A 12424-nucleotide genomic window follows, 5' to 3' on the forward strand; every position below is an offset into this window, starting at 1 on the left:
CTGTCAAAGGTCACTTTTATCATCTCTTTATTGAAAGACAAGGCCCCAGCCTGGGTCTCTCCCCTTTTGGAACAGAGCGCTCAACTCCTGAATGATGCTGATGCCTTCATTTCTGCATTATCTTCTGTATTTGGGACCTCCGGCCACACTTCTGCTGCAGAGTACTCTCTCTTGGATCTCCACCAGAGCAATAGAACTGTGGCACAATACGCCTTTGAGTTTTGCACCTTGGCACTTGAGACCAGTTGGGATGGCAGTGCTCTCAAGGCAGCCTTTAGGAGAGGTTTACATGGTGATTCTTCTTCCCTGGATGAATTCATAACACTTTGTATCAGTCTAGATTCTCGCTTTCAGGAGAGACAAGCTGAGAGTGACAGAACTCGTAGAATCCTTCCCTCTCATCTTCCTACTCGTCCGGTCTCTAGACTACCCTCTACCCCTTCAGCATCTCCAGCTACATCTGTAGAGGAACCCATGGATCTCTCCTCCCTCAAACCCACATAATCTAAAAAACAGAGAAGAAGGAGATTGAGACTGTGTGGTTCTAACTCACACCAACTTAAGAATTGTGATATTCTGCCGGGAAAAGCCAATACTTAGAGGATAAACCTGGGGTACCACTAAGCGTGGTCACTACTAAATACCCTCACTCTTCTCAAATCTTGGTACCAGTTACCCTTAAGTTTAAAAATGTGTTTATTTAAAAACAACACATTAAAAACAAAAGCAGTGAGTTAAAATAGAGGTGTCCACACACTGCTTTTGTTTTTAATGTGCTGTTTTTAAATAAACATGTTTTTAAACTTAAGCACAGTTCTAGCACCTTTGTTTTTCCCATTTGAATGCTACACAGTGCTGAGCTTCATATCCTTGGATCTTTCTTGTGATTCAACTGGCTGAGCAGCACCTGGAGAGAGGAGAGGTTGAGCTTATACACCCTGAGATATCAGCACGTTACTACAAGCACATTGGTGTGCTATTGCCAAATGTGAGTACCCATTGTTGGATTTTGGTTGCATCATTTCATGCTCACTTTTGGTTGATCTACACATGAGGTACCCCTCTGTTTTGTGTTTCACTTCATAGTTTGGTTTGGATTTGTCTGTGAAGAGGAGAGCAGCAACCTATACCTTGATTTCCATTGAGGCCCATTGAATAGTGCAGAGCACCGATTCTTTTGGGACTATTATTACATAAATGTTTGGAAACAGATTTATTGTTTGTTTTCCTCATTGAGATAAGATCTGTTATATCTGTTTAAATATTTATTTTAATATTACCACTTGGACAACCCCTCATTTGGTTTGTTTAAGTACCAGTTACCCTTACCTTTCTTCAGAATTCTGTCCACGCTCAAGCCTTTTTTTGATTTCAAGCCTTTTTTTGATTCAGGGGCAGCTGGAAATGTTTTTGATCACTGTTTTATGATTCAGGCAGGTTTACCTCTTCTGCAGGAAATGCAATGTCTTAATAACTACTCTGGATGGCACTCCTCTTAGATCCGGTTTAATCCATTTCAAACCAGCACCCCTTACTTTGACTGTGGGAGTTCTTCATACCGAACAGTTGCAGTTCAATGTCATTCATTCTCCAGCACAACCTGTTATCCTTGGTCTCCCTTGACTTCGTATACACAATACACAGTTCGATTGGACAGAGGGACAGTTGGGCTCCTGGGGTATATCTTGCTTCCATTCCTGCCTAGCCACGGTTACTCTACTGCACCACATTCCCATTGCCAGCTTACAGACCCCTTCAAGCCTTCCCTCAGTATATGCAGATTTTACAGATGTGTTTGAAAAGAAAGCAGCTGATGTGCTGCTACCCCACTGTCCTTACGACTGCAAAATTGACCTCTTTCCTGGAGCCCCACATCCGGAAGGGAGGACTTATTCACCCTCCAAAGGTGAAACCAAGTTCATGGAGGAATATATCCAAAAAACACTAGCTAAAGTTTTATTTGTTCTTCCTCTTCTCCTGCCAGGGCTGGCTTCTATTTTGTCAGTAATAAGTAAGGTGGGCTCAGACCCTGTATTGACTACAGAGCCCTAAACAACATCACTATCAAGAATCACTATCCTATTCCTTTGATCACTGAACTTTATGATTTGCTCCAAAATACTCGCTACTTCACTAAGTTGAACCTGCATGGGGCGTTCAATCTTATCCGTATCTTCCCAGGGCATGAATCGAAGACTGCCTTCAACACGAGATCAGGGCATTACGAATACCTCGTAATGCCATTTGGGCTGTATAATGCCCCTGCTGTCTTCCAAGCCTTTGTCAACGATGTCTTCCATGACCTCCACAATCACACTGTCATCGTCTTTCTGGATGACATCCTTATATTCTCCTCCACCCTTGAGGAGCATCATGAACATGTAAAACAGGTACTTCTTCGACTCAGAAACAATTCCCTGGTAGCCAAGCTGGACAAATGTGAGTTTGATCAAGTTCCGATCCAGTTATTTGGCTATGTCATCTAGAAAGATGGTTTTTCCATGGATCCTACAAAGCTGACCGCAGTTCTGGAATGGCCTCAACCCACATCATTAAAGGAACTACAGATATTTTTGGGGTTCTCCAACTATTACCGCAAGTTTATAAAGAACTACTCCAAAATAGCTGCTCCGCTCACTGAGCTGACTAAATGAAACAGGGACTGCAAAAATTGGCCTCATGTAGCCGTGGATGCTTTCTCTTGTCTGAAAAAGCTCTTTTGGTCTGCTCCTGTGCTTCTCATTCCCGATCCTGACCTGCAGTTCACATTAGAGGTTGATGCCTCTGAGATTAGAGCTGGAGCAGTTTTAACCCAAAAGGAATCTTTAACCTCTAAATTGCACCCTGTAGCATTTTTCTCTAAATGCTTTACTCCTGCTGAAAAGAATTACGTTGTGGGAAATCGTGAACTCTTCGCCATTAAGATGGCCTTGACTGAATGGCGTCATTGAGTGGAGGGTACTGCCAACCCCATTCAGATTCTTACTGACCACCAGATTCTGATGTACCTAGAGACTGCTCATCGACTCAATCCTCGACAGGCCAGATGGGCCTTATTCTTTTCATGTTTTAACTTTGTAGTCTCTTATCTTCCTGGGACCAAGAATAAAAAGACTGACGCTCTTTCTTGCCAGTTTCCTCAGTCTAGTGACTCTTCTGAAGCTCCTATTGAACACATCATACCTCCCTCCTGTGTGGTTGCTCAACATAGCACCTCCCTACTTCAAAAATGCAATGTACCCAGTCTGGAAAGCATCCTGAAGCCCCTGCGGCTCCTGAGATCCTCTTTGTACCTCCAAACCTTCACACCCCTGTGCTATCCTGGGCTCATGACAGCAAACTATCAGGACATTCTGGTTTAACAAGAACCTTTAAGCTTCCCAACATGTATGGGGGCCTACCATGAAGTCTGATTCTCAGGATTATGAAAAGGCCTGCATGACTTATGCTTCAATAAGACTCCCAGATCCTTGCCTCATGGTTTACTTCAACTGTTGTCCATTCCTAAACAACCTTGGACACACATAACCATGGATTTTATTGTGGACCTCCCTCCTTCTGACCAACATATGGTTATATGGGTTGTGGTGGATCAATTCTCCAGGCTTGCTCATTTTGTGCCCCTGGTCAAACTACCTACTACCCAAGAGTTGTCAAAGTTGTTTCTTCTTCATGTGGTATGCCTTCATGGTATACCTGTAAATATTGTATCTGACAGAGGACCTCAATTGGTTTCCACCTTCTGGAGAGCTTTTTGCAAAATGATTGGGACCACTGTATCTTTGTCTTCTGGCCATCATCCTCAGTTCAATGGTCTGACAGAGATGACAAATCAAGACCTCAAAGCTTATCATAGAGCCTATGTCAATTATCAGCATACCAATTGGTCAGGACTCTTGTCCCTAGCTGAACTAGCAAGGAACAGTAATTGGCACTTATCTCTACGATGCTCTCCATTTCAAGCCGCAGCAGGTTATCAACCCTGTCTCTTCCCTCTTTCAGCTCAGTCTACTGGAGTTCCTGCTGCTGACCTTCATTTCACTGACTTTACTATCCATTGGCAGCGTAAACGTTCTAAGTTACGTTCAGTTGTTTCCAGATACAAGAGGCATGGCGACCATCATCGAGCTACTATTCCTGCCTTTGTTGTTGGTGAGCAAGTCTGGGTTTCTACTCATCCTGTTCGCTTACGTAGCCTTGCCACAAATTGGGTCCTCGCTACATCGTTCCCTACAAGGTCCTCAAAAGAGTACCTCCTGTTGCCTACAAATTGACTTTACCACATCTCTGCTCAAACCCTACTTCACAAACAGATATACCCGACTCAGACCTCCTCCTCCGTTCTTGGTTCATGGTGAACCTGAGTATGAGATTTCCAAGGTTTTAGATTCCAGGTACAGATGCAGGCAACTTCAATACCTTGTGCAATGGAAGGGTTACTCTGTGGCAGACTGTTCCTGGGTTCCTGCCCGTCATGTGCACGCTCCTTCCCTGGTCTCCAGGTTTCATCCGGAAGTACCCTTTGATGAGGGAGCTCTGTCACACCGCTTGTCTCTTGTGGCCATTGCCACAGATGTGGTCGGCTCTCCTCTGGTTACCATGGCTGTTGCCATGGAGTCAGCAGTTTCTTCCAATGCCGGTCGAGATCAGCGGTCTCCTCCTTGGCGTGAATCTACACCTATGTAAGTACCTTAGTTACTTACATTCTCTGCCCAAGTATAGGTGTTACTTTATGTGCTCCTGGGTGTTGTGTACTTGAATTGCTGGATTCCCTAATTGATACTGAACTCTATGTCTGACCACTCTGCTTGCATTAACTGTTGAATTGCTGGATTGCCTAATTGATACTGAACTCTGTCTGTCTGACCACTCTGCTTGCTTAACCCCTGAATTGTTGGATTGCCTAATTGATACTGAACTCTGCCTGTCTGACCATTCTGCTTGCTTAACCCCTGAATTGCTGGATTGCCTAATTGATACTGAACTCTGCCTGTCTGACCACTCTGCTTGCTTAACCCCTGAATTGCTGGATTGTCTAATTGATGCTGATCTCTGCCTGTCTGACCATTATATTGGTTTACCCCTGAACTGTGATACTTCTGGATATCCTTTGTTGCTGATACTTGCCTGTTCCTGACTATTCTATTGGTTTACCCTGAACTGCTATTCTGCTGGTTTGCCTTCCTGTTGCCGAACTCTGTTGTCTTGACCATTCTCTGCCTTCATCTTATTGCCGTGAAGGACTACCCTGCCTATCGTGAGTACTGCTTACCTCATTTCATAAACTCTCTCTGTTCTGGGATATTTCCTATCATTACACATGATGCCGGGATAAGAAGACTACTGGCCAAGTTTGGTCTGATAAAGGAATATCCCATGAGCATTACACCAAGCAGTGACCTTCAGGGGTTGGCATCATCCGACAGGGATTTCTGGGTCAGCAGACCCACGGGGAGAGGCGTTACAAGCTGCGACTTGCAACCTCATGCCCCTCCCATTAGCTCAACCACACCCTTATGGAAGCCAGAAAAAATGATTAGGCCGTGACCCAGCCACAAGAGATACGTTACTATAACCCTTAAAAATGGAGCTCTTGCCACCACCCCCAAACTATATCTAGGACAGAATTAAAAGACATACGGCTAGATTACCAGTTTTGCAGTATGAGTTAAAAAAGCAGCGTTAAGGCTCCTTTTCACTACCGCTGGTATTACGAGTCTTGCAGGTTTAGGGGCACCACACACTTTTTTGGCCGTAACGCAAAGTAATTACCACAGCTTTCAAAAAGTCTTTTTTCAATGGGACTTCCTTTGCGCCGGTATTATGAGTCTGTCTGGGAGGCCAAAAAGTGAGCGGTACAGCCTATACCATCAAGATCGATACCGTAAACTGAAAGTCAGTAGTTATAAGTTTTACGCTACAAAGCTGTAACATAAAACTTATAACTAAAGTGCTAAAAAGTACACTAACACCCATATACTACCTATTAACCCTCCCGCATCACAAACGCTAAAATAAATTTATTAACCCCTAATCTGCCACTCCTAACATGGCCGCCACTATAATAAACAAATTAACCCCTAAACCGCCCCTCTCCCACATTGTAAACACTAGTTAAATATTATTAACCCCTAATCTGCTGTCCCTAACATCGCCGCATCCTACATTATTGTTATTAACCCCTAATCTGCTGCCCCCAAAATCGCTGCCACTATACTAAGTTATTAACCCCTAAACCTAGCCCTAACACCCCCTAACTTAAATATAATTAAAATAAATCTAAATAAAAATTACTATCATTACCTACATAATTCCTATTTAAAACTAAATACTTATTTGTAAAATAAACCCTACGCTAGCTACAATATAACTAATAGTTACATTGTAGCTAGCTTAGAGTTTATTTTTATTTTACAGGCAAGTTTGTATTTATTTTAACTAGGTAGAATAGTTACTAAATAGTTATTACCTGTTTACTAACTACCTAGCAAAATAAATACAAATTTACCTGTAAATTAAACCTAACCTGCCTTACTCTAACACCTAACCTTACACTACAATTAAATCAATTACATAAATTAAGTACAATTACCTAAATTACAAAAAAAACACTAAATTACACGAAATAATCAGATATTAAAACTAATTACACCTAATCTAATAGCCCTATCAAAATAAAAAAAGCTCCCCCAAAATAAAAAAAAAACCCTAGCCTAAACTAAACTACCAATATCCCTTAAAACTGCCTTTTGTGGGGCATTGACCCAAAGAAATCAGGTCTTTTACCTGTAAAAAAAAAATACAAACAACCCCCCAACAGTAAAACCCACCACCCACACAACCAACCCCCCAAATAAAATACTAACTAAAAAAACCTAAGCTCCCATTGCCCTGAAAGGGGAATTTGGATGGGCATTGCCCTTAAAAGGTCATTTAGCTCTTTTTCCGCCCCCAAAAGCCCTAATCTAAAAATAAAACCCACCCAATAAACCCTTAAAAAAAACTAACACTAACCCCCGAAAATCCACTTACAGTTTTTGAAGACCCGACATCCATCCTCAACGAAGCTGGCAGAAGTCCTCAACGAAGCGGCAGAAGTTTTCATCCAACCGGGCAGAAGTCTTCATCCAACCGGATGAAGACTGTTCCAATCAGCCAATAGAATGCAAGCTCAATCCTATTGGCTGATTGGATCAGCCAATAGGATTGAAGCTCAATCCTATTGGCCGATTGCATCAGCCAATAGAATTTTTTCACCTTTAATTCCAATCTTTTTTCAATCGGAATTCAAGGGATGCCCTCTTGGATGACGTCACTTAAAGGAACCTTCATTTTTCGTTAGACGTCAAGAGAAGAGGATGGTCTGCGCCGGATGTCTTGAAGATGGACCCGCTCCGCGCCGGAAGGATGAAGATAGAAGATGCCATCTGGATGAAGACTTCTGCCCGGTTGGATGAAGACTTCTGCCCGATTGGATGAAGACTTCTGCTGCTTCGTTGAGGACTTCTGCCGACTTCGTTGAGGATGGATGTCGGGTCTTCAAAAACTGTAAGTGGATCTTCGGGGGTTAGTGTTAGTTTTTTTAAGAGTTTATTGGGTGGGTTTTATTTTTTGATTAGGGCTTTGGGCAGAAAAAGAGCTAAATGACCTTTTAAGGGCAATTCCCATCCAAATGCCCTTTTCAGGGCAATGTGGAGCTTAGTTTTTTTTAGTTAGGATTTTATTTGGGGGGTTGGTTGTGTGGGTGGTGGGTTTTACTGTTGGGGGCTTGTTTGTATTTCTTTTTCAAGGTAAAAGAGCTGATTTCTTTGGGGCAATGCCCCGCAAAAGGCCCTTTTTAAGGGCTATTGGTAGTTTAGTTTAGGCTAGGTTTTTTTTTTATTTTAGGCGGGCTTTTTTTATTTTGATAGGGATATTAGATTAGGTGTAGTTAGTTTAGATATCTGATAATTTCTTTTTTTTATTTTGTGTAATTTTTTTATTTTTTTTTTATTGTATTTAATTAATGTAATTTATTTAATTGTAGTGTAAGGTTAGGTGTTAGTGTAACTCAGGTTAGGTTTTATTTTACAGGCAAATTTGTATTAATTTTAATATTATTATTGTTAGTTAATAGTTAATAACTAGTTTTAAATAGGAATTATTTAGGTAATGATAGTAATTTTTATTTAGATTTATTTTAATTATATTTAAGTTAGGGGGTGTTAGGGTTAGACTTAGGTTTATGGGTTAATAAATTTAGTATAGTGGTGGCGATGTTGGGGGCGGCAGATTAGGGGGTTAATAAATGTAGTTAGGTGGCGGCGATGTTAATGGTGGCAGATTAGGGGTTAATAATATTTAACTAGTGTTTGTGATGCGGGAGTGCGGTGGTTTAGGGGTTAATATGTTTATTATAGTGGCGGCAGATTAGGGGTTAATAAGTGTAAGATTAGGGGTGTTTCGACTCGGGTTTCATGTTAGGGTGTTAGGTGTAAACATAAATTTTGTTTCCCCGTAGGAATCAATAGGGCAGCATTGCGGAGCTTTACGCTGCTTTTTTGCTTTTTTTCAGCCGGCTCTCCCCATTGATGTCTATGGGGAAATCGTGCACGAGCATGTAAAACCAACTTACCGCAGCTTTCAGCAGCACTGGTATTGGAGTGCGGTATGGAGCTCAATTTTGTTTTACACTCACTTCTTGCCTGCTAACGCTGGGTTTTTATAAACCTGTAATACCAGCGCTGTAGGGAAGTGAGCGGTGACAATAACGGTGACAATAACTTGCAAGTTATTACTGAGCAGCTCTTACAGCAAAACTCATAATCTAGCCGATAGCGTCTAAACTCTTTCAAATTTGCTAAAAACAAATCCAAGCCCTCATCTGTTAAATGCATGCCATCAGGTCTATTTAGGCGCTGGCAATCCCCTATCATCAAGCTATATGAAACCGTGCTGTGACATGGAGAAACGCGTTGCTGATGTGTTTTTAACCTTTTAATAAACATTTGATGTTCCGTTACATCACTGCTGCACTCTTTTATTCCTGGATTGTCCACTACTGGGGCTCCCTGTTGGTTGTACACCTTATCCATTGCGCCTTGGAGAATACTATCCTGTGCTAATAGTGAAGAAGACCGTGGGAACTCATTGGATTCGGCCTGCTTACATTGCACATCAGTGCTTTTTACCACGTGAGTAGGATATCTGTACACTTGCAAATACTACATTTTGTTTTGTTTTTATCTGCACTATGTGGCGCCCTCTGTCTCTTTTGTTTTAGATACAATATAACTAGCTTAAAATAAATAAAAACTTACCTGTGAAATAAATAACAACTAATATTAAACTATAACTAAACCTAACAATACTTTTTTAAAAATATATACCAAAAATAAAAAAAATAAATCACTAAATTAAAAAATCCTAACACTACTAAAAAAATACCTAACATTACAAAGAAATAAAAAGAACTAAGATTAAAAAAAAATAATAAACACAATTTTCCAAAATAAAAAATTAAACCTAATCTATTACCCCTAAAAAAAGCAACCGCAACCCCCCTCAATCTAACAATAAACTACCAATAGCCCTTAAAAGGGCATTTCGTAGGGCATTGTCCTAAGTTTTACAGCTTGTTTACATTTAAAAATACAAATTACCCTCTAACAATTAAAACCCACCCAAAAAACCCAACCCCCAAAATAACTCTAACTCTAAAGAAAACTAATCTACCCATTGCCCCTCAAGGTGCATTTGTATTGGCATTGCCCTTAAAAGGGCAATCAGCTCTATAGTGCCCATTAAAAAAAAAAAAAAAGCCCAAATCTAAAAAAAAAATAACCCCCGAAATAGGTACCCCCCCCAAAAAAAAACTATCTAAAAAAAACCCTACTCTAAAAAGTGCCCTGAAAAGGGCATTTGGCTGACTATTGCCCTTAAAATGGCATTTAGCTCTTTTGATGCTCAGTAAAAAATAAAAATCCCTAATCTAAAAAATAAAAAAATTTGAAAAACAAAAACCTAACACTAAACAACAAGATGGTACTCATCAAACTAGAAATCACGAGGTCACATATATGGAACTAACAGAGATCAATAAATAAAACACAGCTAGATTCCAAGTTTTTAACACTATAGGGAAATGACCAAACGCAACAACAGTTGCGTTATTTAATCCCCTATAGTGCTGCCATTATAAGTTTTTCAAAACCCGGCTTGTGCGGGCGATATGGTGCTTTTAAGCTCCATACCGCACCAAAAACAAGCTCTGTTTTGACATGCTTGTGCACGCTTTCCCCATAGACATCAATGTAGAGAGCGGGTCAGAAAAAAGTCTAACACCTGCGATCCAGGAAAGAAAAGCTCCGTAACACAGCCCCATTGATGTCTATGGGGAAAAAGAAAATAACGTTTAAACCAAACACCCTAACATAAACTCCACATCTAAACACCCCTAATCTGCTGCCCCCGACATCGCCAATGCCTGTCTACAGTTATTAACCCCTAATCTGCTGCTCCCGATATCGCTGCCACCTAAATACAGCTATTAACCCCTAATCTGCCGCGCCCCATATCGCTGCCACTATACTAAAGTTATTAACCTATATTCCGCCGCAACCCAACACCCCGGCCACTATATTAAAGTTATTAACCCCTATTCCGCTGCTCCCCGACATTGCCACAACTAAATACATTTATTTACCTCTAAACCTATGTCCTCCCCCATCACTACCACTAAATAAACCTATTAACACCTAAACCACCAGCCCCCACATCACAACAACCTAAATTAAACTATTAACCCCTACACCTACCCCTAAACCTAACCCTAACCCTACCCCTAAACCTAATCCTAAACCTAACCCTAACCTTAAACTTAACCCTAACATCCCCTAACTTTAACATAATTAAAATAGATCTAAATTAAATTTACAATTATTAACTAAATAATACATATTTAAAACTAAATACATAATTACCTGTGAAATAAAACCTAAGCTATCTACAATATAACTAATAGTTATATTGTAGCTAGCTTAGGTTTTATTTATTTTTCACAGGTAAGTTTGTATTTATTTTAACTAGGTAGACTAGTTAATAAATAGTCATTAACTATTTACTAACTACCTAGTTAAAATAAATACAAACTTACATGTGAAATAAAACCTAGAATAAACTGCCATTAGCCATTAAAAGGGCATTTTGTAGGGCATTGCCCTAAAGATATTAGCTCTTTTTGTGAAAAAAATACAATTACCCACTAACCTCCATCCCCCCAAACCCACAAAACAAAAAAAAATATCTAAAAAACCTAAGCTACCCATTGCCCTGAAAACATAATTTATGTAAGAACTTACCTGATAAATTTATTTTTTTTATATTGACAAGAGTCCATGAGATAGTGACCTATGGGATATACAATCCTACCAGGAGGGGCACATTTTCCCAAACCTCAAAATGCCTATTAATACACCCTTCACCAAAGCCACAATTCAGTTTAATGAATAGCCAAGTAGTGGGGTGATAAAATAAGTAAAAAAGCATACATAAAGAGGAACTGGAAATATATTTGTGCTTTTATACAAAAATCATAACCACCAAAAAAAGGGTGGGCCTCATGGACTCTTGCCAATATGAAAGAAATGAATTTATCAGGTAAGTCACTAGAAAGGGAGGGATGAGATAAAAACAGCTATTTCCGCTGAAAAAAATTGAATCCACAAAAAAATAAGTCTTTATCATAAATTACACATAAATTTCAAGAAAAAAAATTAAATTATAGGCAGAAGAATTAAACTGAGACAGCTGCCTGAAGAACTTTTCTACCAAAGAATGCTTCTGAAGAAGCAAATACATCAAAATGGTAAAATTTAGTAAAAATATGCAAAGAAGACCAAGTTGCTGCTTTGCAAATCTGATCAACTGAAGCTTCATTCTTAAAAGCCCAAGAAGTGGCGACTGATCTAGTAGAATGAGCTGTATTTCTCTGAGGCGGAGTTTGTCCCACCTCCAAATAAGCCTTGTGAATCAAAAGCTTTAACAAAGAAGCCAAAGAAACGGCAGAGGCTTTCTGACCTTTCCTGGAACCAGAAAAATCAACAAATAGACTAGGAGTCTTTCTGAATTCCTTAGTAGCTTCAATATAGTATTTCAAAGCTCTTACAACATCTAAAGAATGTAAAGATCTTTCAAGAGCATTTTTAGGATTAGGGCACGAATAGGGAACAACAATTTCCCTACTAATGTTGTTAGAATTCACAACCTTAGGAAGAAATGTAAACGAAGTCCGCAAAACAGCTATATCCTGATGGAAAATCAGAAAAGGAGACTTGCAAGAGAGAGCAGACAATTTAGAAACTCTTCTATCAGAAGAGATAGCCAAAAGGAACAACATTTTCCAATAAAGTAGTTTAATATCCAAAAAATGCATAGGCTCAAAAGG

The sequence above is a fragment of the Bombina bombina genome, chromosome 4 (genome assembly GCF_027579735.1).
Source record: "Bombina bombina isolate aBomBom1 chromosome 4, aBomBom1.pri, whole genome shotgun sequence".
Classification (NCBI taxonomy): Eukaryota; Metazoa; Chordata; class Amphibia; order Anura; family Bombinatoridae; genus Bombina; species Bombina bombina.